The following is a 24,020-nucleotide window of genomic DNA, read 5'->3' as shown; positions in this document are numbered from 1 at the left end:
CCCTTTATGTGGTGTCGCTCAGACGCCTGACTGTGGCATTTCTTTTAAAGCCCTTTATGTGGTGTCGCTCAGACGCCCGACTGTGGCATTTCTTTTAAAGCCCTTTATGTGGTGTCGCTTAGACGCCCGACTGTGGCATTTCTTTTAAAGCCCTTTATGTGGTGTCGCTCAGACACCCGACTGTGGCATTTCTTTTAAAGCCCTTTATGTGGTGTCGCTCAGACGCCCGACTGTGGCATTTATTTTAAAGCCCTTTATGTGGTGTCGCTAAGACGCCCGACTGTGGCATGCATGTTATTTATTTCTTAATTTTAATACTACTATGTTGTTGCATATTCATAAATAACATGCCTGCACGCATCAGGGTTTTATTTATCTTTTGTGACTGACGTCATGAGCATAAAATATTTTCAGCACATCATTGTCATATTATACCTGTGTTCATAATGTTTGCGAGTACATTCAAAGTACTCACTGGCTTGTCCCTGGCTATTGTCTTGGCCAGATTTCTTGCGCGGAGAGGAGCGACCTTGATGACAGCCCCGAAACCTAAGCAACGTTGGTAGCAGCCTCGCGAAGATAGGAGTTAGCCTGGTCAGCTGTTCCCGTGGGAAATGGAGTTCCATGGACACTGATGTTTCACAGACCGCTTCCGCCATCAACCGCTAGAAACCATTTGTTGTACTCACAGACCAGAATGGTCTTGTACTGCATATTATGTGTTTTGCTTGGAATTTCTGTATCAAGTTGGTGCCTCATCAGCTAACAGTTATCCTGGGGCTAATGAGCACAGGGGCCATTTTCTGGGAATTAATACCCGGAGAACCAGTCGCCACAACTTCTCAGCCTTTTTCATTTGTAGATGTCTGTACTCAGACATGTTAAGCTTCCGCATGTGCTTTGACTTGTATGCTCTGAATGCTGGGTTGAGAGACCCATGTTTGTAATATCTCACTCCTCGGAGCCTATCGAACAAAATACTTGAGTTGTAGAGTCATGTTGTGATGCCATCTTGTATTTGCACATATTGAGCATATTGTGTGTATGTTATTGAAATGCTTGGTATGTGTGGGATCTGACAACCTAGTTGTTTGTCCTTGGTAGCCTCTCTTACCGGGAAATGTCTCCTAGTGCTTCCACTGAGCAATTGTAGCTTGCTACTGCTCCAGACCACTTAGGCTGGCCGGCATGTGTCCTTCTTCGTTCCTGTGTCTGTCCCTTCGAGGAAATGTCACGCGGTGTCTACCAGAGTCCTGTTAGCCTGCTACAGCCTAGATTCTCTGGAGTCCTGCTAGCCTAGCTGCTACAGCCCGGATTCACTCGCTGTTGACCGACACGTTCGTTGCTGGGTCATGTATGCCTATCCTTGTAAGTTAGTGCCACTTTGGTTTCACGACTAGCCATGTCAGCCCGGGCTCCTTGTCATATGGATGCTAGCAACACTATCAGATACGTGTGCCAAAAGGCGCAAACGGTCCCAGGCCTGGTAAGGCGACACCCGTGGGAATACCATGCGTGAGGCCGCAAAGTGATATGAGGTGTTACATGCTAGATCGGTGTGCCTTTGAGTTGGGGTCCTGACAACTTTGGTATCAGAGCCTGACTGCCTGTAGGATTACCAAGCCAAACTGGTCGAAGTTGAGTCTAGAAATGCTTTAGTTATATGTAGGGGAATTGATTGTGGGATGGAACGTAAGGCTCTTTTTACTCCTTATACCTTATGCCTTCTGATCTGAGTATCTTATCTTTCCTACGGGGTTAAGGAACTAGGCTTTCTCTTCTTTCTATCAGGATCACATGTTACTAATCAGTAGACTCATAAGATTGTTGGATTTAAGCCTCAGTTCAGTTTCTACCTCCATATGTTAACTGTTGATCTCAAAACCTTGATATTGTGCTTGTGAGTGGTTATGCCACCATTTTTGTAGCATGTCTCAAATTCTTTTGAGCATTTACATCCGTTATGTTGTCCGAGTCATCCCAGGTTTCTACACAGTCTAATGCATTTGCAAATCCCTTCCTCCTATTGCCGATGTTCCTTTGGGCCAGAACAACCACACTAACTAGTGTCTTGAGGTACTTCATTGCCTCGCCGTATATGTGGGATCTATTATTATGACCCTAGGTGTCGTTGAATTGTCACGGCAGATGTCCTTAGTGTCAGGACTTAGTCGCGAGGCGAACGCATCTATGCGGTAGCTTGAGAGGGGTTTATCGGGACGAGAGACGCAACAGACAAGACAAGGATTTCGACAGCTTCAGGCCCCGGGAAACATCATCAGGAATAGCCCTACATGCTTTTTGAGGCTAGGTCTCATTATGCTCATCGAGAGTCGCCGCATAAGCCGGCTCCCCCTTTGTGTCTAGCTCTAGATATTGTTTTTTGTTCCCTCCTTGGGGAGCCCTGCCCCTCCTTATATAAGTTAGAGGGGCGGGTTACATGTGGAGTCCTAGTAGGACTAGGATTAGTCTATCTTCTCTTACAAGTTAAATACAAGTCTGGGTCTTGCTTCCTCATAAAGGAAATATTTGTCATCCCTTTCCTCTTAAGCCGGCCCATCATAACGTGAGCCGGCCTTCTGGGCTTTGGGCCTTGTTGTCCATATGACCCGCCCGCCGGGTTACTAATGAGTCGGAAATATTGGGCGGGTTATCTGTGAATCGCCAAGCTCCAGGCGGGTCACGAGTGAGTCACCACGCTCCACCCGGGTCTTCTGGTGAATCGCCAAGTCCGGCCGGGTCATACCACGGGGTATATCCCCGACATTAGCCCCCAGTTTAATTTGGATTTATCCATGTTAAACTGATCCTGCAAAATAAACACCAGAACAACTTTGACAGGTTGTACTCCGGGTTAAAAATTCTTCTAAACCGGCACCTGATCATCCTTAAATCCTTGTCATTTCTTCCTTCTAAAAAATCCGAGTCAATAGACCAGTTTCATAACCAATTTGCTTGTAGAAAATATTTTGTAAATAAAGAATCCTCTTGAATCGGCCTTGAATGCTCTGACTTGACAAAAATATTGGTCTTCAAATATTCAACTGATGTTCAGCCGGTCTGAAGATGTAAAACTTGCCGGTTTAATATTACCAAAATTGCCGGGTTATAAAAACTGATAATTCCGGGTCATGATTGTTGCCAACGCCAGTTCATGTTTATTGATGACGCCGGGTTGCAGACACAAGGTCGTAATGGTTGGTGACGCCGGGTCAATCCGGTTTGCTCAAAACAGAGAATTTGAAAATAGTTCTTCCATAATAATATAATACCTGTAGCCCCCAAGTCTTGAGGAGAACAAAGTGATGGCTTAAGACTTGTTTCAATATAAATACTGCCACTTAAGAAGAAATCCATGTTGTTCATCCCAGTCACTTAGTAAAAACTGAATACTCCATATTATGTAGCCCCCAAGTGCCGGGTCATTATGCAATAATAAGCAGGGACTTTGTAGGTATAATCATATAGATTTGAGCAATGATGTGTAGCCCCCAAGGGCCGGCTCAGTAAGATAATATTGAGCTGGGACTTGATATATACTTCAATGAAAATAACATCATATGATGTAACCCCCATCATGGGACTTGAATCGACGTCCACAAGGTTAAGAGCCTTGTGCTGTACCAATTGAGCAGTGGACCCTTCAATATAATGAATAAAAAGCTTTGTACCTTTAATTGTTGACAGGAGCAATTGGTAGCCCCAAAGGGTCGACTCATTATAATGTGATGAGTCGGGTCTTCAATAATATGAGCAAAAAATTACTTTGCATGAGCCCCCAAGTGTCATGGTGCCTGCTTGCAGCGACATGAGACTTGCATATTTGATGTAATCACAACTTTAAATAATGTAGCCCCCAAGTGCCGGGTCGTAAGCCTACAACAACTCGGGACTATTCCTTCAATTGTAGAAAAAATCATATCTATTGATAATATGATAGCCATTGTGCTAAAGCGACTTTATAAACCTCAATAATACCGGTTATTAATAACCATGATAAAATCCAGCCATGTTGGCTATTCAAGATAATATAATACGGTATGAAAACCTTATTCGTTCAGTATCATAATGAAAATTCAGCCAAGTTTGGCTATTTAAATAATATAACCCAATGATTTATAAGCGCATGATTCCAATGGCGCAATCCAAATATATACTGGCGACTTATAGTCCCAAGCCAGGCCGGTTTAATAAACACCGGATAATTTTTCATCATATACTGGCGACTTATCGTCTTAAAGCCAGGCCGGTTTAACAAACACCGGATAATTTATCATCATACTGGCGACACATAGTCGAAAGCCAGGCCGGTTTAATAAACTTCAGTGATTTATAATCATGCTTTATTCAACCTGTTTCTGCATACAACAAGTTTAAAGTGTCCTGGCGGTTTACCGCCGGACGGGTCATAATGCCCAACATATAACCTGAGTTTATAACCAAGGTTGCACTTAAGAATAATCAAATATGAAATATATCATACCTGTGATATTGAATCACATTGCTGGTTTTACCAACTTTTTATAGTAAGAGTGATAATCCCAATCTTGAGTAATGATAACTCCTTTCATACTGTGCCGGTTGATGATAAACCGTACCGGGTTGTGATAAACACCGGTTTAACCATATATAATACTGGCGACTTGTAGTCAAACCAGACGGGGCTGATAGTCTCTGGATTATAACTTGATCCTGTATTGACAACTTGTAATTGAAAGTTAAGCTAGGTTAATGAACGCCGGTTTACTCCATAATAGGATGGTAATAGAAAATCAAACCGGGCAGATGGCCTCCAGATTAAGATTTGACCATGTTCCGTCAATTTGTAATTGACAATTGAACCGGATTAAAACATTGTCGCAACAAAAATCGAATAACAGTTATGAAAAAAAATATGGAAGCAAAGGCAATGATAAAACTGTTTGCAAAAAAGGAGGCTTTACTGAGCCGATCAGATGGTGTTACCATGGTCGGACACGACCAAGCTCCCAATAGGTGTAGCTATGGTTCAAGTCAGCCAGGTCCCCAACTGAAACCCTGGCATTATGCCGATCAAGTGGCGTGGCAATGGTTCGGGTTCGACCAAGCCCCCAAGTGATTCTGTGGCCTTAGGCCGATCAAGAGGCGTGACTGGTTCAGACTTGACCATGTCCCCAAGTGATCTGGTGGCTTTCGCCTATCAAGAGGTGTTGCATTGGTTCGGACACGACCAAGCCCCCAAGTGACATAACATGGTGCTTTGAAAAGCTAACCCAAGAGGTAAACCGGAGGCCGCTTTAAGACAGAACCTCCGTGTAACCACGCATGATGTAAAAAAGAACACAGACCCCGCTTTATGAAGCAGAAGCCCCCATGTGATCAATAATATGTTAGGCCAATAAGGCAGGATACCCATGTTTGAACCACGCATCATGGCAGCAGGTCCTCTTTGGTAATTTTTAACTTTTTTGCAAGAGATAAATTCTTCTTGAACCAGGATCTTGAACCGGATATTGAGAGCTTCAAAGCTTTGTGGGAGACATCTTTCCCTTGACCCGGATTTTAAACCGAAATCTTCATTTTCAGCCGGAAATTTTCTGACGGTCTTTAAACTCGAACTTGCGAGAAGTTAATTCCTTTTTGAACCGGACATTGTTAAACCGGATTTGGGCGCTTCAGAGCTTTGTGGGAGAACAGATTTCCCTTGAATCGGATTGTAAACCAGATATTTGAGAGCTTCAATGAGACTGACTTTCCTTGAGCCGGATTTTAAACCGGAATCCTTTCTGATGACCCGGATCTTCTTCATTGAGCCGGGATTTTGAAACTGTCATATACTTTCTAAGCCGGAAATTTTCTGACGGCCTTCAAATAACAGTAGCCTCCTAGACCGGGTTATCTTTCCCTCCATCGTCCTGGGGTTCTTAAATTTGCTGAAACTAGCAAGATTTGCTGAGTCATGTCATTGTAGCCCCCGAGTCTCAAGGTGACTCGAGGAGTTGGCTTGAAACTCTTCATATTTGACCATGATATAAACCGACATAACTTGTATATCATTGGTGTTGATAGCATGATGTAAATCCACAGAAGGTTGAGGTGACTGCGACGGGTTATAAATGATCCCGTATGAGCCGTGTCAGCAACTCGGCCAATGGTTCCTTCCAACTAGCAATTTGAAGTTAACCAAACTGTAGTGGCGGCGACTTGTGCGCCTGCCCATTGAGCCATCCAGTGCAAACGGCGGTTGATAGTATATGATAATTTGCCTCCTTTTTGTTGAAAGAAAACCGGGCTACCCAAGCTGTGACTTGCTCATACTCAATAAACAGCTCATGCAGACAGGTGCGGCCCAGTATGTTGATGTAGACCAGGCCGCGAGAGACGGACGACAAAAACGACCGCAACATCAGAGGCAGCTCGGATAGATGAGTCGGCCGTGGCATTGTAAACCGGTGCGGACGGGGAAGATCGGCACCGGTGTCGTAAACCAGCACGGACGGGCGAGTTAATCGCGTCGTTTTGATGTAGTGAACAATTGTCCTGCATCAACAATATTGCAGACCAAGGCAAAGATAAACTGCTTTTTGACAAAAATAATATGTGCCAATAAAATATATTTAAAATGGATATCACCTGATGTGCCAGGCCAGAAATAATCCGCCATGAAGTTGATGATCACTAGGTTAAGTTGAAATCACTCACGAGTGAGTCGGCCGTGGGAGCAGACAGATGAGCCGGGCGCGGCGTTGTAAGCCGGCAGGGACGGGTCAGTCAATCGTAGGCGCAGTAAGCCGCGTGGACGGTAGTCGATCTCGAGCATGGTCCCAACGAGCTGACGTAGACTGGGCCACAAGGGTGGCGACTTGTGCATGTTCATTCACCGGGCGGTATGACACAGACGAAACGCCGGTGTAGAACGCTGCTATCGCGTGCTTCGTACCCGTAATATAATACCTCATTAGTAATGAACAATTGTCCTGCATCAAAAATATCGCAAGGCAAAGTAATTGTTCACACAAAAATTAATATGTGCTGAAATAAACCGGATGGATATCACCTGATTCATCTGGACGACAGATGATCCGTACGCAGGGTAGGAATTAACTTAGATATATGAGTCACCAGCACTTCTTCCCTCTTTTTCTATCTTGATAGTGGCTCTTGACCTCTTCGTGAGAAGTAGCACTTGAAGATGAAGCAGTAGTTGGCCTCCTTTTTTTTAGCTGCACGTAACATGTACACAGTGCAGATGCATGCCAGTATTTTCTTTCTTGCTCTTCACGTGGAGTGTCTTGTTGTTCTTGAAGCAGTAGTAGTGGCGCGCGGCAGCTCCAGCTTGTACAGCTCGGGGATCCACGAGGAGAGCGTTTCAGACACAGAGCCAATCCGGCAGATGAACAAGTCCAGGCCTCCAAGTAGAAAAAATATTATAATGGAGCAGCTAGCATTGGCAACTTGATCGATTGATGTAGATGTACCCCGACGCGACAAGTGCGGCCCAGGGAGGCAAAGTGAGACAGCGACTTGGACAGGAGACGCAGCGCGGCAGCGACCCGGACGGGAGGCGGGGTCCAGACCAGCCACAGGTCGTGGCCGGCTTGGGCTGCAGCTGGTCCGGGCGGCTGCGTCTCGAAGACGGCGGCTTCTCAGCCGAGACCGAGAGGGAGCGTATCAGCGATTTAGAACCAGACGCGGAGACAAGTCTCTGGCTTCATCCACGCGTGTACTGCCTCAAATATTCCTTTGCAGTTGTATCCGTTGTCCTTGGATCAATGCACCGAAAACTTGCATGCGGCGGCGCACATGACAGAACCCTAATTTCCGTTGAATTAATCTCGCATAAACTATAAACTGGACTGATGACTTGAGGCTGACCCAGCTCCTTCCAAACCGGCTCTTCTTCATCCAGAAACTTGCGAACTTCTTGAAACCCTAGAAGAGATCCCTTCAAGAACTCAACACCACCGTGTGCATGCCCCATGGTGGGCGCCAACTGTCGTGGAATTGTCATGGCAGATGTCCTTAGTGTCAGGACTTAGTCGCGAGGCCAACACATCTATGCGGTAGCTTGAGAGGGGTTGATCGGGACGAGAGACGCAACAGACAAGACAAGGATTTAGACAGCTTCGGGCCTCGGGAAACATCATCCGGAATAGCCCTACATGTTGTTTGAGGCTAGGTCTCATTATGCTCATCGAGAGTCGCCGCATAAGCCGTCTCCCCCTTTGTGTCTAGCTCTAGATATTGTTTTTTGTTCCCTCATTGGGGAGCCCTGCCCCTCCTTATATAAGTTAGAGGGGCGGGTTACATGTGGAGTCCTAGTAGGACTAGGACTAGTCTATCTTCTCTTACAAGTTAAATACAAGTCCGGGTCTTGCTTCCTCATAAAGGAAACATTTGTCATCCCTTTCCTCTTAAGCCGACCCATCATAACGTGAGCCGGCCTTCTGGGCTTTGGGCCTTGTTGTCCATCTGACCCGCCCGCCGGGTTACTAATGAGTCGGCAATATTGGGTGGGTTATCTGTGAATCGGCAAGCTCCAGGCGGGTCACCAGTGAGTCACCACGCTCCAGCCGGGTCTTCTGGTGAATCGCCAAGTCCGTCCGGGTCATAACTCCGGCCGGGTCATACCACGGGGCATATCCCCGACACTAGGTGTGTTAGGGAGTCATCTAGTAATCTAGCCATGTTTTGTGTTCTAGTGTGATGATTCTGGCCATCATTCTCGAAAGCATCCCATGATGCCATTTAGTTGGTAGGTATTCTATTCCTGGGCTCTTGAACCCGAGATTCACTCTACCTACTTCATGTTGTTAGTGTTTGCTAGTTCCTTTAGGTTATTAGTAACCTTTGCGATAGTCCTCGAGGTCCGTGGTATTTCCTTCTTCCAAATACCATGTACTACTTATGGCAGAAGTTCTTTGCTAAACCAAAAGATCACAACCAAAGTGCTCTCGATAAGTTCTCGATTATATGTTGTGACCCTGCCAGTCCTACCTCTCTGCATGAATTGTCTAGATGGTAATATGCCAGTCCATGCATCCATAACTCATAAAATCATATGTTCTTCTGAGTCATCCCTCCTATTTGTTTTCTGGCCCTCGTCTATCAATTGATAGTCAAGTGTATGCGTGCATTCGTTCATCGATGCCTATTACTCTTGTGGTCCGTCTAGCCATTCTATCAGGGAATGATTAGGAGAAACAAACTCCAGTACCTCTTCCATATCCAGGATTGGGTCAAAGCAGTTGTATTCCACAGATCAAATGCAATCCAGCTTTTGCTCTGTTCTACCTTGGAGTATTACCATCTTTATATTAAGAATATCATGGGAATTGCACACCATTCTATGAACTCTTGATGTAGTGATACTTCTCGCCATCATTATCCATTCCTCGTTTCCATGCTGTCGCAACCGGAACACCGACAAGTGAATCATGATGTGTGAAATCAATCCCCCTAGCAACCATGCTGCTTAGTGGTTAATGGACGAAAATCTCATTCTTAGTGTGTTGGTTATGGCATCATCATTCTAAGATTGATCGTGCTACCTAGTCCATATTTTTCGTGCACCCTCCGATCAACAAGTTAGGATTGTGTCAATCGCTCGCTCTGTTGATCATATCGTCTTGCCCAGAAAAGCAAGATTGTTCTCGAGCTTAGTAACTTGTTGGTGGTTTATGATTCCCTAAATATCTTCTTGGAAGTATCACCAGGTCATCACTTGACCGCTATATTGAGTTCGCGATCAAGTTGGTTCCTTGTAACCACCCCTTCTCCAAGAATCTATGTTGGGTACCCCTGAGCTAGTTGGTTAAGCTGAACAACAACTTGGAGAGTTGGAAGATAGAAGCTTGTCCGATTTAGTTCATTTTAAGGGATATCTTGTATGTGTGTTGAAGAAAGATGGTATTTTCATCCACTGACCCTCGTGATCAGTTTATGGACCTATCATCTTAACCAATCTTTCATTTGGGTATGGGCTATCATCAAATCAAATCTGAACCAACAATGTTCATAATGTTGTCTTACTCGTGGTTGATCCCTCGAGCATACACCATTATATATTTTGGGTCTGACCAATGCTATCACTTGTTCACATAATTATGGAATTCCATCTTCATGGAAACATGGATGAATTGTTGTTGAGACCATCAGCAACACTGCTACTTTCTCCATGATTTGTGTTGAACATCCAGCTACTATTGGAAACTTTTATAAGAATTATCTTCATGTTCTGTTCATGAAGCATATGCCCGGAGGAAAGAAGTGACTTCCTCTAATTCATGTGCATTTGATGCAAGTTGCTGCCGTGAATTCGAGAAAGTCAATGTTGCTTGCTTTGGAACCATCCCAAGTCAGTCATGTATACGTGCAAAGTATTCTGTGGTCTGGAGACTTGCAACCTTCATTCTATATGTATCCCCAGCACACCAAGCCACTGACTGATTTATTCAAGGAGAAGGAGTTCCTTCATAAGAGCTAATCATATGACTTATGCAAGGACCCCGTTATCCAAAATGATGGTTTCCCACCTGAACTTGGTAGTGTTTTATTATAAGACTACCATGTGGTCATGTTTGTTTGGGACAACATGTTCACATGTTTGTAGCAGAACCAGCTCATGTTTTGGAGCTTGCTATCGCAGTTCATTTCCTGAGAATCTTGCAATGTTATCTCGTCGATTTGTGTTGCAAACTTTATTTTTTCTTTCTAGACTTGATGAGTCTGGAATATCCTGACAACAACCAGATCTGAATCTCAGGCATATATGATGGTTGGAACATCTCCCAAGAACTATAATATTGGTCTCTCGATAACCGGTAAAATGGATGTCGTGGCCAACACACCCGGCCAGAAGACCTATTATTGTAGTATCTTGATTGAGGAAGTTGGCCACCTCCCCATAAGGATTTCATAGGATTTACTCCCAAGTTGTCCCTTATGGAATTTTGTGTTCTTGAAGTCCGACCTGTTACTTGATGTTCTAGATACTAAACCATATCAATAAATGGGTTACGCTAGCACATCAAGGAGAACATTAGAAGCGGAGTGCTAAATGTCTCTCGGACGATCATCCAGATTTTGCCCCTTGGCTCCGCTAAGGTGAAATATGACAAAGTGGTTATCTTCCTTTGCATCTGCATCCCCCACCAATATCCATCATGGTGGTATGTTGTGTTACCAGGATCCTCGACACGGATATTGGTAAACCCCTGATGAATATGGAAATTCTCAAGTTCTTGAGAGCACGCGCAAGCTCTAGGCTTTATCACTGGCACTATCTTGGATTGCTCCTAGTTTTCTCGATTATGCTATAAATTTTCAACAGTGGACTCACTCTCTACTGTTGAGCCTCTCTCCAGTTACTAGAATCATTCCCAGCATTTGCATTTTGTTCCCAGCTAGCACCCGTCATTGTGCCAGTCTACCATGTGTCTCGTCCATTTTCGGTGATAAGCAAAATCATCCCTTGTGTTGTCTTCAACAAGGTAATCCACATCATCCATTCTAGCCTAGGTATGCCATTCTAACAAACTCTTTCAAACGATCATTTGAGAATCTCCTTAGGCTGGTATAGAGAGTCTCAATGATCTGTATATCAAAGGTAATTCTTTTTGCCACTTAAGGTAATAATCTACAAACCACCCTCCTCCAGGATGTCTCGCTATGGTATCATGGCAACTCAACTCCTCGCTACGTTGACAACCGTTCACCACCCTCTTAAGTGCGGAGTTGTTGTCTACCTAGTGAATCCTTGTCATCTGTTCCACTCCATCCCTCTAGATGTGTGCTTTGTATCTCAATTCGAGAGATGTTACTATGTCTCATTCCGTGAATTGATCTTGTGATCATTAAGATGATCCATCCATGTAGACATGTTTCGCTCTTTTGTCCTCGTATTGGATGAAGATCTTGAAAGCAAAGATGTCAAGATCAACTTGCGTCAAGAAATCAACAACCTCAAGAAGACAGTTGGATTATGAAGTTGTGATACTTAGTGTCCCCTTTGTCTTCTTACCTCACGTCTTGAATCTTGGGACGAGATTATTGTTTAGTGGTGGTGAGTTGTCACATCCCTAGCTTCTGGCAATGCACTAGTGCTAGCCTTTGGTGATGCATCATGTTTACTTTTCACAGAAAGTTGAAATGGGGATTGCCTAAGCCCTAGCATCAAAGCAATTCACTAGGTTCAACCAAAATATTTTCAGTAAATCCAAATGGCTTTCAAAAATGTTCATCATTTATGGAAAATACTGTAAACATTAGCTAGAGGTGATGCACATTTTCCCATGACATATTGGGACTCTAAATTAAATCATACTCTATTTGAATTTGGGCATTTAAATACTATAAAATATTTAAAATGTCCAAATAATCCTAAACTGAAATGTTCCATGTTGGATATATTCCAAACAGTGGCCATTAGCAGTTTTGTGATTTTTGAGTGTGCCTAAGTATTTTTAATAAAGCCGTCAAGTTGCAGAAGAAATAGAAAAGAGAAATAAAAATAGGAAAGAACAGAGGCTCACCTGGAACTTACCTAGCGCCCACCAAAGCCCACCTGGCCGGCCCGGTTGGCCAGCCCAGCCTACCTCCTCGCGCATTGTCTTCCCCATGCGTTCTGGCATCGTGCGCGGCGCGTGCACAGCCGAGCCGCGGCCACCTCCTGCTTCCTCCCGCACCCATTCAAGCGCCTGGAGAGGCCCCGTGGCCCCTCTCTCCTCTCCCTCACTCACTGCTCTCCCTCGCCTCCTCTGTTTCTCCTACGCACAGCCGTCGAGCGCAGCCGTCGCCGCTGACGAGCACCGCCGAGGCCACAACCACTGCCTCGTCCCGCCGATGCTCTTAGAGGCTCCACCGCAACCTCTTCTCCCTCCTCGCCGAGCTACATGATCCAGGAAGGCCCCAAGACGACGCATGTGGCCTTCTTCCCCGACTACGGCCACTGGATGCTGCCGTTCGATTCGCCGTCTCTGCCGCCTCCCTGAGCACGCCGACCTGCTCTTCGACCTCACCGTGAGCCCCTGCTCCGAACCCCTCTCTCCTCACTGTCGTTCTCCTCCTCCAGGCGCCTTTTCCACCGAAGCCACAAGCTCGTCGCCGCCGGCGATGGTGCAGACGAGGCCATGGGCACTGCAGCCCGTATCTGAGCACACCAGTGTGCTCAGCGCGCCTCCACGAACCTGCAGCCACCAGTAGCTCCGCCTCCCGTGCCCTCTAGCACTGTACTCGACTGCTCCCGAACACCGGCCGCCGCCACGAGCTCGACTCCGGTGAGCTCGTTCCACCCCAGCCCCTCCCACTTGGCTCTCTGGATGCGCAAGAGCGAGGGCTATGCCCTGGTGCCCTCAGCGCGCTAAGCCGACGCTTCTAGCGCAAGTCCGGCGTGCCCCCGCCATGTTCTGTGGTCGCCGTCGGCTGGTCTCCGACGTGCTGACGTGGCGCCGTCATTAGGGGCTAATTACCCTGCTAATTAAACCCCTCTCTCACTGGCATATGGGTCCCACACACTTAACTAACCACTGTTTAACTCCTCTATAGTTTAAATTAATCACAGTGGCCCCATGCGCCGGCGTTGACCTCGCTGACATGGCTGTTGACCAGGGCCACCTGTCTGTGTCACTAACTGACAATGAGTCACTAACCAGTGGGTTCCACTGGTCAAGTTTGACCTGGTCAGCCGCAGTTGACCAGCTGATGTCACAATGACGCAGAGCTGACGCATAAAGCTTTTCTGGCATTTTTATTAATTGAGGAAATTCCAGAAAATAGCTAAAACTTCTAAAATTCATAGAAAATTATCTGTAACTCCATATAAGATAAATTATATATGAAAAATGATCAGGAAAATCCAATCTATCCATCTGCACTGGTTTCATGCATGTTAAAGCAACTTAACCTGCTGTTTATATCAAAACATGATAAAGCACTTTATAAATTCATAGGTTGAGTTTGAACTTGAACCTTGGGTTCAAAATAACTCAAACCCATCTAGTTATAGTTGCATTAGGCCAACACACTCATATTACCATGTCATGATCATGCATCATATTGTGCATTGCATTGCTTGTGTTTCCTTTCTTGTTGCCGAAACTTGTTCCCTCTCGATAGACGTGCTTTCGATGATGTGATCAATGATACTGATGAAGAACTATACTATCTTCAGTAGTGCCAGGCACGCAAAACCCCCTTGTTCATTCTGGTACAATCCCACTCTCTCGCTCCTACTCTCTTTTATTGCATTAGGACAACAACGATACATCTGTTACTTGTTGTGGTAGTTGAACCCCTTTTCCTTTGCATGACCTGTCATTGCGAGAGTAAATAGATGAAACCCACTAGCATGAGTAGGAGTTGTTTTGGCCCTGATGCGCCTACTCATTCATGCTTGTTTGTCATGCCTGCTACTGCTTAGAGTTGAGTCAGGTCTGATTCATCGGGGATGAATCGGACGTGTGTTAACATGTCCTACTTTGTGTGAGCTAAGTGTGTGAACACGATTTGGTAAAGGTAGCAGTGAGAGGCCATGTAGGAGTACATGCTAGGTTGTCTCATTGAAGCCGTCCTCAGGAACTGAGTTCTGTGTTTGTGATCCATGAAACAGCTACTACCATGCAGTGGGCCCTGAAATATGACCCCGCTCGACTTCTTAATCACCCTTGTCCTCTGTCCAGGAGTTGCAAGTAGTTTCTAGTGTTTGTAGTATGCTAGAGGCCGTGGGCAGCGCTGACCCGAGGGGTGGGCTGTGATGCGGTAGGCACGTGGCCGCGTATGTCGGGCGCCCGTTTGGTGTCGCGGAACCCTGTACACATCGTTCGGGGCAGTATGTGGAAACCTTGGCCGGACTCCCTGCGGATGGAACCTGAATAGGTGATAAACCTGGAGTAGAGACTTGAGTGTTTAGGTAGGTCGTGGTCTACACCCACATCGGCTTTCGCTTGAAGTCTGCCGAGCACATGTCGTGTGCAGACGCTAAGTGGTGGAAACATGTATGAAGAAGTACACCCCTGCAGGGTTATAATGATCTATTCGAATAGCCGCGTCCATGGTAAAGGACCTCTGGTTTGCCTATACAGTTCATAGACAAGTGAAAGTGGATACTCTAAAATACGCAAGATAAGCGTGAGTGCTATGGATGGCGTTCTCGTAGGGAGACGGGAGCGGATCCATAGTGGTGTATTGATATGGTGAATATGTGGACTCGTGTGTGCCACCTCAAAAGAGTTACTTGCAGTCGTAATTCAGGATAGCCACTGAGTCAAAGCTGGCTTGCTGCAGTTAAACCCCACCACCCCCTTTGTTGATACTAATGCATATGTAGTTAGTTCTGATGTAAGTCTTGCTGGGTACATTTGTACTCACGTTTGCCTATTTTATGTTTTTACAGAGAGACTTCAGTCTCACTAGTAGTCCCGCGTGGACTTTGACGTTTAGCTCGTTACCTCAACTACGATCTTGTGCCCTCGGCAGGATCTGGTAGATAGTCAGGCTTCTCAGCCTTTTTCATTTGTAGATGTCTGTACTCAGACATCTTAAGCTTCTGCATGTGCTTTGACTTGTATGCTCTGAATGCTGGGTCGAGAGACCCATGTTTGTAATATCTCGCTCCTCGGAGCCTATTGAACAAAATACTTGAGTCGCAGAGTCATGTTGTGATGCCATGTTGTATTTGCACATATCGAGCACATTGTGTGTATGTTATTGAAATGCTTGGTATGTGTGGGATCTGACAACCTAGTTGTTTATCCTTGGTAGCCTCTCTTACCGGGAAATGTCTCCTAGTGCTTCCACTGAGCCATGGTAGCTTGCTACTACTCCGGAACACTTAGGCTGGCCAGCATGTGTCCTTCTTCGTTCCTGTGTCTGTCCCTTCGGGGAAATGTCACGCGGTGTCTACCGGAGTCCTGTTAGCCTGCTACAGCCCAAATTCTCTAGAGTCCTACTAGCCCAGCTGCTACAGCCCGGATTCACTCGCTGTTGACCGACACAAACGTTGTTGGGTCATGTATGCCTGTCCCTATAAGTTAGTGCCACTTTGGGTTCACGACTAGCCATGTTAGCTCGGGCTCCTTGTCATATGGATGCTAGCAACACTATCATATACGTGTGCCAAAAGGCGCAAATGGTCCCGGGCCTGGTAAGGCGACACCCGTGGGTATACCGTGCATGAGGCCGCAAAGTGATATGAGGTTTTACATGCTAGATCGGTGTGCCTTTGAGTCGGGGTCCTGACATTAAGTGAGACAGCAGAAGTGGAAGGGCTCCCTGGAGGATCGTCTCACATGTAAGGTAGTCATTGCCGGAGCCCTTGAATGGCCTCGACTGAGGCCTCTGGCTTCAGCAAGATTGCCTTGGCACTGTTTATTCTTCTTCTTCTTCCTCTTCATGCTCTGTTTCTCTTTCTCCTCACCAGTTGGTGAAACCAAGTACATGATTGGCCTCCTAATTCAGAATTTGTTTTGTCAGTGAGGGAGTACAAGTGTACTAGTAAAAAATAGCATTATTTTCTCATGGCAGTCGGAAAATAGAGATGAACACATGCATTAAATATCATTCTTACCTAAAGGAAGGTTATGGCGCCAATATGGATGATGAGGATTGGAACACAGATCTCCCTTTGTGCAGTTCCACCGAAATGAACCAACTGTTCCATTCTGACATTCCAGTTAAACAACACAAAAGTCACTTCTTTTCAGAAGAGTTTTGTGCAGTGCACCAAAAGGTCACAACAGCAACTAGGTGAATTGGATATCCCTGTTTGCACAAAAAGGTACAGAGGAAACAGTCAGAGTCTCAAACAATTACAGGCAAAAACATTTGGCTAAACTTGTCATGGCTTATAATAGTGGCATGGCTTCATTTTTACCAGGGACATTACATTAAGAACAACTAAATATTTGGTATAAGGGCATGGGACAGTGGGTGCACCAGCAGTCCAGCACCATGTACGTAAACAGGGGCATAAAGTGGTGATTCATAGTTTGTTGCCCCGAGAAACAAACATCCAAGAAACATATCTGGGTTGGTCCCATTTTTGTTCACTCTAGCCACCTACTCCTATGTGTGGATAGCAAATCTAGTCCTGGTCATACCACTGTGTACAACGTTACCCCTATATTTCCCTTTTCGACCAAGAGACCGGTTGGATGACCAGTCTGTACTACTTTCACCCCCTTTCCTTCCTGTTTGTACCAAGTCCGATGTACATACTAAATTCCCCCACCCCCACTTTATTTCTTGTTTGAATCAAGTACTCCCTCCGTCCGGAATTGCTTGTCATCAAAATGGATGTGTCTAGAACAAAAATACATCTAGATACATCCATTTCAATGACAACTATTTTCGGACGGAGGGAGTACAAGATTCGACTCCATGAAGTAGCTTTACCTCTAACAATAGAAGAAGAAAAATAGGTGACATTGGACCATCCAATCGAGAGGGGCTAGAGGTAGAAAATGATGCACATGCAACGATGTAGCGAGCTGGGGAAGTAGAGCTAAGGCGGTTTCAAACGAAGATATACCTGAAGGTCATCGGTATGTGGATAGGTGGGCGGCGGGAGGCCGACCGGATCCGCCCACAGGCAACGACGAAGGGATCGGAGGACCTCCCGCGCCGGCGCTCGGCCAGAGATAATGCTGCGGCCGGCAGTGGGTCTCCTCCCTCGTTGTCGACGACGGCCTAAACATTGCCCCTCCTCCCCTTCACCGGCGAAGGGGGATACGTCTGGATCTGTACCCAGCGGTGAGGATAGAAAGCCAGTGTTTTTTGAAGGGAGAAAGACAGTGTTACTACCCCTATCTTGTTTAGATCTAGAGAGGATGAGAGTGTATGAATAGAGCAACCCTAGCAAGCAAGCGGGGAGGCTCCGGACTATATATACGTAGTGGGGTAGTTTTCCTTTTTCACTCCATCAAAACAATCGTTTAAAATTGTGTACTACTACATGCCAGGTCGCGGTTTTTTTAGTTGTTAAGTGTTTTTTGAGATAGCTACCCGCTTGTTCCAAGTGGTGTTACGATGTGCCAGGTCACACTTTGTATCGTTCATGTCTGGTACTACAAGTCCCTCCATTAAATGAAGAACCACCCCCTCGTATAAATTGTGAACAAGCCCACGGCTAAAATTAGCAGAAACGTGGGTTGCCCCAACATGCATTACTATTTATATTTTCTACTCGACATGTCATAGACACAAAAATAATGTGTCATAGACACAAAAATTGTGGCAAGATTCCCTTAGGCAAGCCAAAGTGTGTCTAACAATTTGAGCAACTCAGGTTAGGCAAGTGTGGCAAGTGTGGGAAAAATAATGTGGCAACATAAGACAAACATAGTCACAATCCAAACAGCCCCGTAATTTTTTGTGACATGCATGAAAATTTGGTTAGTTAAATTTATAGTCAAAATTTGGCAAGGTGCATCAAATCAACACATGCAAGTATCAAAAGGAAAGTCATGGCATGCATGCATGCGTTGTACTCCCTCCGTTTCCAAATATAAGTCTTTTTAGAGATTGCAACAAGTGACTACATATGAAGCAGAATATGTATACATACGAAGTAGTCCATTTGAAATATGTAAAAAGACTTATATCGAGTGCAGTTCTTTGATGTGTCGCGTCAACTCGTACAAGACTGAGAAATTTGATTACTATAACGCCCTCTCCCTCGCGGACTGAGCTCCGGTGCCTTAACTGCACCTGCCTTTGGTTGCATGACAGGAGGGCCAACCACGTGTTGGGCCCACCTGTCATAGACGCAAAGGCAAGAGCAGTAAGTAGAAGCTTTCGCTACACGCTATCCCTCCCGCACGAGGTGGATAGACATGCAGCAGTGGATTCGATACTGTAGAAGTAGGAGTAACATCATTGTTCATCTTCTCGAAGAGGTGAAGAGCCAAGCGCAACCCGAACATGGCAGTTGCGAACGCTCGTGTGGTGCGGTGCCTTGGAACATGCATATAGTAGCCAGGCTCTTGCATGAGACAAAATTGCTATTGTTTAACAATTAAACTCCATTATCCATTGGTTGATACTCATTCTGCATAGGTCCACGCGCTTAGCACCGTTTCCTCCTGGGGTCACCAATGTTTATTTGCTAATTAAAAGCATTGCTTGCAATGAACTAGCCATTGCAAGTCATTAAAATCATGCACACCTCTCATCTCTCATTGGTTGATATGTCAAGAAACAAGAAACAAGGTAGAAGTTAATGCACCGCGCCTAAGTGTTTTGGGACTATTTGGTTTTTGTAAGATGACTTACGCACCTAGACGTAGGGAGTAGTATAGCCCTGTAAACCGGAAAGGAGTATTTGCCTTTCTAGAGATTTCAAAAAGTGACTAGACTATACCGCGTGCAGCCGTGCAGTACTCCCTCCCTTCCGGTTTATAGGGCTCAAATCTCAAATATCATGAACCAAGGCATTTTGCGATTGGAGGAATGTATCTCGTACTACTTTACAAAACTACCCTAAATAAACTCATGCATTAATTATGTAGTTCTCTCGTTTTCCTCTCCGCCTTTTTTTTGAACATCAGTACAGACGCAAGCGCTCAAACATACGCGCATACACTCACCCCTATGAATGCACACACGCACACCCTACCCCTATGAGCACCTCCGAGAGACTGAGCCGACATGTCATCTTGAAATTTACGAAGTCACCATAGGCGCCTCGTCGTCGACGGGAATGTCTCCTCCCACTGAAAGCGCATTCTCGGAAATCCTGTAATAAATCTAGGAATAATGCGAGCACCAGGATTTTAACCCTGATGGGATGGGGATACCACTGTCCCTCTAACCATCCAACCATACATTGGTTCTCTTTTCCTCTCCGCCTTGGTCGCGGTGCACAATATTGAGCACTCCTATATGACTAGCCGCTCTATCTACATGTGGGACATTTCAAAGCATCCGGGCCCGCGTGCCATCCACGAAATCACAGTGAGGTGCTACAGTCGAGACTCACCTGTCACCCCGGTGTGGCCGTCATGACCTGTCATATCACAAAACCCACACCTTTACCAGTAGTGGTAAGGTGGCCTCCAAGTTGGACTGGACGAAGCAACCATCATTTCACTGGAACGCTTGTTCAAGCCCTTTCTTCCCTTTCTTGAAGAAAACCTCACTCCATGCTACTCACTTCTGCCATTTTTCTTCTATACCGACGAAGGAAAGGTGGGCAAATCAGTTATGCTACTATATTTTCATTCCAAGAATGTTCTTTTTGCGAAGCGCCGACCAATTCTCACATCCTATTCTTTTCCCGTTTTCATTGCGATTGTGGTTTCCTTTCGATTGCTTTTTGTTTGTCAGTTCATTGATGGATCCTGGAGCACTAGGCAAAGAGTTGCCGGCGGACAACCCACTGGAGACAGCGATCTCCAGGAAGCGAGCACCGACCAATGACCATGTTGGCGGGCCAACCCATGGAGACGAAGAACTCCAAGAAACAAGCACTGGCCAAAGAGTTGAGGATGTTGGCGGATGAACTCCTCAAAGAAAGTTGGAAGAACAGCAAGGGCCCCACCATGCCTACCCCAGGAACTTTGATTGCCACCTATGTGAGGCTCAAGACCGAGTTTGAGGAGATAGTTGCTGTTGAGAAGCAGTATTCCCCTGGCAAGGTGATGGCCCCCATCAAGGACGAGGAGATGGCGTCCGGAGGGATGAGATCCCCCGGTGAGCTGCACAAGGTAAAAAATAATGGCTTATTACCGTAGTTGTGGTTTTTGATTATTTCGAATGTGCTTGCTAATATGTTAGGGTTGTGCAGGTGCCGGTGGATGTCCTTGATGATTCCGATGTCGTGGCCCATCCTGTTGACATCGCCTCGGAGATTGATTCTGATGCTGCTGTCCATCCTGTGGATATCGCCCAAGAGATCCATTTCGATGTCGCGGTTAGTCCTGTGGACATCACCCCAGAAATCGATTCCCATGCCGCTGTCCGTGCTGTGGTCATTGCCCGAGAGATCGATGACAAGAAATAGTTGGTCGCGCTAATCCTTTAGGGTAGTTTGCATTGCCATGTGTTTAATTACCAGAACGATGCGTGTTATCAAACCATCTTAGGGCTAGTGCACTACCTTATGTCGGTGGATCTTGCTACTTTTATTTGATAGTGAATCACGCGACCCCTCTCCAAGTTATGGAAACAGATGTATCCTCGCCAGCTTTTGATGTAATATATGGCATGCCTAGATGTAAGTTTGAACTATTTATCATATCAGCAAGGCTTGTTTGATGAATCTTGGTGTTAGTAGGCTAGCTACTATGTGAGCTATAGTACTTGCAAAACACTCACCAAAGAGAAATGTTGGGGCTGATGAGCTCGTGGTACGCTTATACATATCTCTCGTCGATCAACCAATAGGCCTAGCTCCTAAAATTGTAGGCTTAGCGATTGATCAGACAATAGTCGACACAGATACATTCAGGCCTCATTTGGTTCATAGGGTAGGAAAATCGTAGCAAAAGTACAGAGAACGTGATACACAAAATCATAGCAGTGTAGAGACGTACTCCCTCCGTTCCAAAATAGATGACCTAGGCGGGCTAGTTTGGCCTAGTGGGTTTCAGTGATTTGATGTGGTACAGTGCCGTCCAGTCTTCACGTGTGGTAGTAGTATTGCGGGTACAGTAAATTTTCTTGAAGAAGTGGAATTCAACGAAGTCATGATGGTTCCTTCGTTCGAACAACTTACAGTGGGAAAGGTTGGGCCTGCGATACGACCGGGGTAGACCAGGATAATTTTGTGCATGGCAGGTGGACTAGGATGGTCGACGTCCCACATGTTGGTGAATGAAAGTATTCTTTCCTTTATAGAGGACGAGCAATGAGTATTCATTGTTTATTTTTTATGAAAGCTATTGTCTCCACTGTTACTCCTTGACTTTGTCAATGCCTCTCTCTCCTCCACATAAGCGGGGACTACTTGCTATGCATGCGACGGGAAGCTGGCGTCTTGAGGGGCCAGGGCGGTCAGAGCGGGCTCCGGAAGCGGTCCGGACTCCAGCATGGCCCACCTCACATTATCACCATATATTTCCTGGAGTCCGTGCGCGGCGGGCGGGCAATCTCTTCTCCCTCCCCCGTTTCTCTCTTCTCAGCTGACACCCGCTGAGCGATTAGATTTTGGCTATTGACAGGTTATTCAATTACAGTCCCACATGTCAGTGAAATTGCAAGACAATGCGTGTCCCCTCTGGTGAGCGCTGTGCGAGCCGGACTTTCGGGGGTGCGATGCGTACGAGTCGTAAGTGTGCCGCCTTTTCCTTTAGAACCTCCGAAGCGTAACATTTTCGCGCGATCGATCGATAAAATGACGAGGGCGGTGCTTTCCCGCTCGTTAGGCGGGCTAGTTCGAGTGATATGACGTGCTACTGTGCCATCCACTTGCTCCATTTTTATGTAAGCAAGAGTTTACACTCTTACGCGGGAGGAGTGCGAAACACCATGGATCTGATTTTGATCGAGGGATAACTGTTCCCTGCCAAATAATGGAGGACTGTTAGCGATTATAGCATGATTGTTAGGGCATCTCCAGCGCTGGCCCACAAATTTACACCGGCATCTGTCCAAGGACACTGATGGATGCCATCCGATGCTGCCTGCATACCTTTGGACAACTATCTGAACTAACCAAACGAAATTCGTGCAAACAAAGCAAATTTCAAATTAACCGGATGAAATTCATTACATTTCGAAAACTTTTCCTACAAACTGGAAGAAATTCATTACATATTTCACACAAACCGTACTAAAACATGCTGTAAACCTAATCTAAACGATCGCCAGTGCCCGACCACCATGTCCGGCCATCAACCCGAGAAAGTCGGCCATTGCCTTTTCCTCCTCCTCATCCGCCTCGATAACCTCCTCCTCCGGAGCACAAGGTTCAGAAGATTTCTGCCTCCGCGTCGCTGTCAAGCGGCTAATCGGCCGCCGATGTTTACCCCACCAAGCTTGGCATCGACTGAGTGGAGTAGCGGTGGCCTTCCCCGGACCAGAGCGGCGGCGACCTACTGTATACTACTCTTCCTCGCTGCCGGCTACACCGGTGCACGCGCGCCGGCTTCATGGTCGTGGCGGCGGAGGGTGGTCGGGGGGGGGGGGTGCCGGTGATCTCCTTCGTTTGCTCCTGCAATAGTACGTCGAAGAGAGCTTTGGAGCACGCCCGGAGCAGAGCCACTGATGTCCCTCGTCTGCTCCTGCGACAGTACGTCCAAGAGAGCTTCGGAGCGCCAGGAGGCCATGGTTGGAGTGGTGCCGACAGAAGGAAGGGGCCGGAGGAGAATAAGTGTGGGTCTTTGGCTATGGCTGGGAGCTGGGGCTCAAGTTAATATAGCGGGCGAATGCCAATGAGCCATGGCAGACAGATGGACAACTGGCGCCGGAGTAGGTTCGTCGGGCATGAATGCGGACGCTGCTTCAGTGATTTAACTGCAGATGCGTTGGGTTACTGACATGTGGGCCCAATGGGCATCTGGCCCGCATGTCAGTGACACACCAATTGCACCTGTAGTTAAGTCTGGTGAATGCGACATTGATATTCTGGAGAGACGGTGACCGTTTCAGGCGGGAAGCGCGCGCTAGTGATGGAAGGGGTTTCGGTGTGTAGTGGCATTAAGATCGGTAGCTCACGATAGTACATACTCCGTACCATACTACCTTAGTACCCTCTCTAGCTAGGCTATTTTATAGATTGTCGTTGTGATGGACGATATACATGATCAAGGCGGTCCGAGTATGGCCGTTGGTGTTCTGCCAGGTGAATACGTGCTCAGCGTCCGCGTAGGCCTCCATCAAACGTCTAAACAGTAATGTCAGGCACCGCCGGGGCGCGCAGGTTATGGGCTCGCTGTTTGTGTTAAGCCATGAGCAGGACTTTGATTTAGAGGGCGACGTGCATGCATTAGCATGCTTTGACAACGTGAGTGTGAGTGTCTGACACAAAGTATTTCATTTTCATTTGGCTGATGAGGGTGCATTGCAGCGACGAGTCCGTGGTTTGATTCCCCACATACGCATAA

Source organism: Triticum dicoccoides, chromosome 1B (genome assembly GCF_002162155.2).
Source record: "Triticum dicoccoides isolate Atlit2015 ecotype Zavitan chromosome 1B, WEW_v2.0, whole genome shotgun sequence".
Lineage (NCBI taxonomy): Eukaryota > Viridiplantae > Streptophyta > Magnoliopsida > Poales > Poaceae > Triticum > Triticum dicoccoides.
Note: the sequence above shows the minus strand (reverse complement) of the source record.